We start from the raw sequence: 6734 nt of genomic DNA, 5'->3' as shown, positions 1-6734 counted from the left end.
TTGGCATTTATCACTGTGTTTATATATTATTAACTGCCGCGTATGTAAACAATTTAAGATTAAGAGAGGGGTTTGGTTTTTTTTAGGCTGGTTCTGACTGCAATAGATATAACCATGCTGCTGGCCAATAGTTCTATAATATCTCTAAAAAGTCATTTCAGTAGTCGACAGTAAATGTGAATTCAGAGGCGGCCTTAGGCCACCTGAGCTCAGCCCGATGCGTTTTTTGATGTACACTCTGCTGCAGTGAGAAGCAAAAAGCAAGCGCCTGTAACATCCACCCCTTCCAATGTTCTGTTAGTTTTTGGGGTACTAACTACAAAAATTATCTTCCTTCAATTAGCTTTAAAGTACTGTATGTTTCTTTTTCAACTTCAACTTCAATGTCATTTGTGCTAGGTAGCTAGTTCAGTTCAAATACAACCAACGCTAGAAGTACTATATAAATTATTGTATAAATTACAATAAAATAAAGTTGTAAGGGGTAAGCTGGATGGCTTTTTATTTTATCTTAATTTAATATTTTTAAAGATAAAAATAATGGATATTCCAAAATAAATTATGCTTACCGAGATAGGAACTGCTACAAAACAGAAAACTTATTAAAAGTAAAATCTGTGACACATCTGTTGTGTTACATAGTGCGCTGCCACTACTCAGAATGTGGCTTTTCGACCATTGGCTTGTGCAAATGCAGAGAGATAAGGATTTTGAGCAATCCAGATGGATGGGATAGCAAGGGATGGGAGCCTCTCATCCACCATGGATCACATTCTGATGTGCTTCAGTCGTGAGAAGCTGCGCTCACTGCTGGCAACTGTACCTTGAAGTACCAGGATAATTAGTAGTGCTACCCAGACATTCAGGAAAACACAAATGGAGATGATGTTGGCAAGTCATATGCACAGGATGTGACCTTGGTACAATGTGGTGCCCTTCCATAGCTGTCAACCTTCCCTTTTTTTGCGGGAAATTCCCTTATTCCAGTGCCATTTCCTGCTGCTTCCCGCTGCTATCCCTGATTGTTAGATATCCCGTAGACTGTCCCTGGGACAGGTGAGGCTGCTGATCCCTTATTTTCGAGGCTGCTGATCCCTTATTTTCAAATCTGAAAGTTAACAGCTATGTGCCCTTCTGGGCCCATCATCTGAATCTGAAATCAAATCATGGTAGTTGTTGAAGCAAGGATCCTTATTCCAGCTGACAACAAGCCATTGTTTTCAGGACTCCCTCTTCCCTGTTTTCCTCAACTGTTTTCCTGCATAACTCAGGAGCTTCAACATAACTCAGTTCTCCTGTGCCAGTTTTATTGTCCACTGAGGCTGCCATGGTAACCTTTGCTCCCTCTCCTATATTCCGGAGGCCCTTTCCCTTCCAATCATAGCCTCCACGTCTGCTCTTCCTCTTCCTATCTAGGTATGACTGTATTTTTAGATCTGTTCTGAACTTCCTATCTCCATGTGTGTGTGCCTGTGCCTCTCTGATTCTCCCTGTTCAGCTGCACAAAGCTGAGGCCTAGTCTGCCAAGTGAGCCCATTTGGAAAGAATGAGCCAGTGTCATGGGTGTAGCCAAGGGGGGATAGGGAGGGGCAGCTGTCCCCAAATCAATAAAAATCAATAAAAAATACATAGCTGAGGTTCTGCCCCCCCCCCCAAAAAAACAAAAGCCTGCTACTAGCTACACCCATGGCTAGTGTGCCTTCTCACTCTCATGCCCTCTGTGCTTGCTCCTTTCTGAATGTAAGTTGTGGGTGTATCAGTTTATTTGTGATTTTATTTAGCTAATTTTCTCACACTGCTATACACAATACATATGTACTGTTGCTGACCTGGATTCACAGAATTGTAGGGCTGGAAGGGACTCCAATATCGTTTAGTCCATCTCTCTGCAATACAGGAATATGTAGTTGGCCCATATAGGCATTGAACCCATGACCCTGGCATTATCAGCACCATGCAATGGAACTAACAGCTGTTGAAGTGTTAAACTGTCTATTTTGATTCATGTCAGTGTGCAATAAACAACCCCATTTTTAAGACCTATATGAATTTACATTTCTTATTAGATCTGCCATGATGCACTACTGCCACTGTCCAAAGTTTCACAAGAGTTCTATAACAGGTGTCTACTGAGGAAGCTTGCTTACAGGATGTTAGAAGTGTTTGAATACTGAATCATTCAAAATGTTTTTCAGTAAGTGTTTGCAGCTTTTTGCAAATACTTGATAACTACATTTTTCTGTTCTAGCAATATTTCAACTACATTTTTTTTAATCTAGCAATATTTCAATTCCACATTTCCAACAACTGAGTCATGCATTTAGTGGAGGAACTGCAGCTGTTTAAAGTCTGCTGACTACAGATAAGGCTGTACTATGTTGCTCAATAAGCTGAAAGTTTCTAGCTGATATCCAAAATATTTTGAATATAGAACAGGATGCATTTTGTGAAGTTCTATTCCACTGCCTTTACAAAACAAACAAACAAAACAAAACCCTATTTTAACAGGATAGCTTGCAGTACAATACACATATATGCCTGCCAGGGAAACAGCTATACAGCCTCAGATGGATATTGTAACTCATGAATTATGGCCATTTCTATTTTTGAATGTTTTATGCAGACTCATGAGTTACATGTTCTATAAATAGGATGGAGGAGTTTCCAGTATGGTCAGCTGAGAGGGGCATGAGGATGACAAGATGTTATTTAAACCGCTAACCTATGGAAAGGCCTCAGCAAGTAAGCGTGAGGTGGGTAAATATCAACACTCTCAAGCCTTTCAGATGGAATTGGTAGCCAGTTTGTGCCAATGGAGAATCACTGCACTAGTCATAGAGATTACAGCTAACTCAAGCAAACTACAACTCCCTGTATGTCGCAACATTCAAAGGTGTTCCCTAACAACAGTTTGGCCCAGTGAGCCACTGCACCAAGGGTGCGGCTCCAAGAAGCAGATCTAGTACCTATAGAAAGGGGAAATTCATCCTGACATTCTGGCAACAGGACCTAACTCATTGTAGGCAGGCAGGGACAGCCATCAATATGTGCTGCGAGGGGCTGTTGTCTCTTCTCCATTCTTGCCAATGCTGCAAGAACCATTCTGGGCTCCTCACATGGCATTCTACATGCCTTTCTGTGGCTATGCTTGCCAAACATAGGATTATGTTCACATTGCAATGAATAAGGCACTGCAGCCCAACTCAACCAACTGAATTGGATGCCCAGCTGACATCCACAACACACTTCAGCTGCAGCATTGGGCAGAATTCTGTTACAGTGGTACCTTGGGTTACATACACTTCAGGTTACAGACGCTTCAGGTTACAGACTCCGCTAACCCAGAAATGGTCTTCAGGTTAAGAACTTGCTTCAGAATGAGAACAGAAATTGTGCTCCTGCGGCGTGGCAGCAGCAGGAGGCCCCATTAGCTAAAGTGGTGCTTCAGGTTAAGAACAGTTTCAGGTTAAGTACGGAACTCCGGAATGAATTAAGTACTTAACCCGAGGTACCACTGTACTGAGATATCCTAAAAACAGCAGCAGCAGTTGTAACTGCAGTGATATGTTTTTAGGTGCTTGAAGTCTTGCTAACAGAAGGCTGGCTAAAGCCACTTAGAGCAAAGGTGGGTAAGCTATATGCAACATCTGCTTTTTTACTTAACCTGAAGTACCACTGTATCTTCAAGGAGACTGAAACACAATTCTAAGTGCAACCATCCACACTTGGAACACATCACCCAAATGCAGCACCACATGACATTTGTAGATTCAACTACCCAATGATTACACCCATGCAATTCTAGACAAGCTGTCAGCAGCTTACTGTACTTACTAGCGGCTAACAGCAGGCTGGGGAAGGGGGATGGGGGGAGTTTTCCAGGCTTGTAGTCATGTGGTCCATACCATGACATTTATGGTTGTTATCTACTTATGTCCCCCAGCAGATTTGATTATTCTCTGTATTATTATTATTTATTATTATTATTATTAAACTAGGTAATCTTTTAGAATGGTTTTCATTATACATTAGTACTTGACTAGTCCTAATTGAAAATGTTTTGATATATACCTAATTATAGCTAAGCAAAGATTAACAACTCTGAATTAATGCATTTTCTTCCAAATAAGGATCAGGAAGTGAACCAGGAAGTGACCTATACAGAGAAAGAGAGAGTTCTATCCAATATATTTTGTATCCGTCTGTTCCATCCACTCCATTCTATCTCACCTGGTTGGCAGTTCCTTCTGTGGCAGCATATCATTCTTGCACTGAGCTGTTAGCGGGTGGTTTGGGGGTAGCAGCTGTCCTGCTTAGGGATTTTCCCTACCAGTTCTTTCCACTGTTATTGTTTGTGCCTGCCTCAAGGTTACCCCTTACGTCTGCTGGTACATCTCACGTAGTTTGAGTGGTGCGGTTTTGTTTCAGCTACATGCACAGGAGGACTCCAAATAGTGTTGCTATAGATACTTGTAAAACACTTGTCCTTCAAAGAAAGAAAACAACACCATACACCCTTTTCATTAATCTGCTTTTCGCATAGGCACCTAGGCTGTTCTGCACACCCCTTTTAACTCAGGGTGGGAAAACCTTGTGATGGGGTGCTGATGCTCACCTGATCTTACTTACTATTGCTTGCTGTGAACTAGAGAGGCCAGAAGATGGCAATGTCCATACAGGGGAAACATACCTGTTGGAGTGCTCCACTGGTGCACTTGCACTACACCGATCTCACTGCTTCCTTGCCCCTTTATCTTGCACTATCAGATGCACCACATGCACCCAGAGAATCAGGTGAACAGTGGCACACCACCATGCCATCCGCTACTGTCAGTGACCCTTCAAGTGTTGGTCTCCAGTGCTCATCAGCCGTAGCCAGCATGGCCAATGGTTAGGAATGATGGGAACCAGTCCAGCAACTCCTGAAGGGCCACAGGTTCCTCATACAGCTTTAGCTCATGAACTAGCCATTCCGCCTCGACCCTTTGCCCACATCCTGTAATCCAGAAAATCTCCTGAAGGTACGCTTCTCTGAAGTGAAGCAAATTTAAGACTAGCCAGGTATTAATGGATACAGTCTGTAAGTTCTCCATGCAAATTTCTGGGAGGAAGAGAGTACAAACCTGATAAATATTTAGAAGCAGAAACTCCACAGGCTCTTTCCCGCCTCTTAATCCAGTATTCTGAAAAATAGTTCCCATCAGCCTTATTTACATTTGCCCTTCTGCTTGCAATCCTGGGATATAATCATTAAAACATACTGGCTACATCAACATTTGACCTCTCATGTGGTCAATAAAAAATAAAAATAAAATTCCAGAAGTCGCAAGCACTCAAGGTATGGGAGGGGATGAATCGCATCCAACTCTACAGAATTTACTCCCACTATAAATTAGGCAGGCACTATCCCCAATATGTTCTGGATGCCTGGTTAAAATATTTTAGTCCAGGCCTTTGCACCATTAATGCTGTTTTTTGCAGTTTTAATATCAGATGTGTAATGTAGGTTTTTAATGTTTTGTACGCTTTCATTTTGTTAAGCTGCTTTGGGACCCAGATGGCGACCAATGAAATATGATTTAAAAAAATAAATTCATGGACACAATTATGGAAGAACAGCTTGCAGATCTGTTCAGGTGAAAACCTGGGTTGCTGCTCACGTGTGGCTCACTTCCACCCAGCCATAGCAGCTAGCTCTGACAAAAGACAGAAAAAGCTGGCCTTTGCCCACAGTACTAATAACAATAATGTTGGTATAAAAATTAGGAAAAAGTTGTTTAGCTTATGTTTTTAATATAGCAATCAAAGAAAATCCCAAATACTGTACAATAAAGTGTAATATAGTACACTGTTATAATACACTATTGATACAATACAGATAATAAAAAAAACCAAATTAGTACAGCAATCACAAATAAAATCTGAGTGTGCTGAACAGCCAGCATTGTGAACATGGTATCTTTGCTATTCTAATTGTATTCAATTTGTAAAGCACTTGCTGTTTTCAAAGGTTTCCTAAATATATACAGTACTAATGCTTATTTATACATTTTTTTTACTCAATTACTTCCAAAAGTGCACTATTTCTCTTCCTGGCAATAACCTTCATTAAAATAAAATCTAAAAATACGAATCACTGTTCAGTCTTTTAACTTTACTACAATCATAGGGGCAAAGTTGGAATGCTGCCTTAAAGTATTTTAAATGCAACACTTTAAAATACTATGGGATATTCACAAGTATATATTGAACAAAGCTTTTTGCTGGAATGTCAGTCCCCAAACTGAGGTTGTGACAGTCTGATTAGCATCCAGCATGTCAAACTGACCCAAAGAAAAAGTAGCTTAGATCTGAATTCTAAGCATACACATAATTGAGTTCCACTAGAATTGGTGGAAATCGGGGATAATTCACACACATTGGGCTTATATGAAATCTAGGTGGGTTGCATGGGCACAGGGAAGAGCAGTCATCAAAGTCCTCCACTATGCAGATATACTCAAATTTGTCCCTTCAGGAAAAAGCCATTTTGGTTTTGGAAAATACATCCTTTCTATAACAGTTAGTATACAGCTGCAGCAATGGTCTATTGTGATCTTTACTAAAGCAGAGAATAGACGTCATGTCTGGACCATAAAAACAGCAACTAAATACTGCCCCTATAACAAGTCAATTTCAACTGAAAATGTAGATTATTTAAAGCTAAATGAGAGGAACACATTATATAGGCAAAG

Source organism: Podarcis pityusensis (assembly GCF_964106645.2).
Source record: "Podarcis pityusensis genome assembly, chromosome: 7".
NCBI classification, from domain to species: domain Eukaryota; kingdom Metazoa; phylum Chordata; class Lepidosauria; order Squamata; family Lacertidae; genus Podarcis; species Podarcis pityusensis.
Note: the sequence above shows the minus strand (reverse complement) of the source record.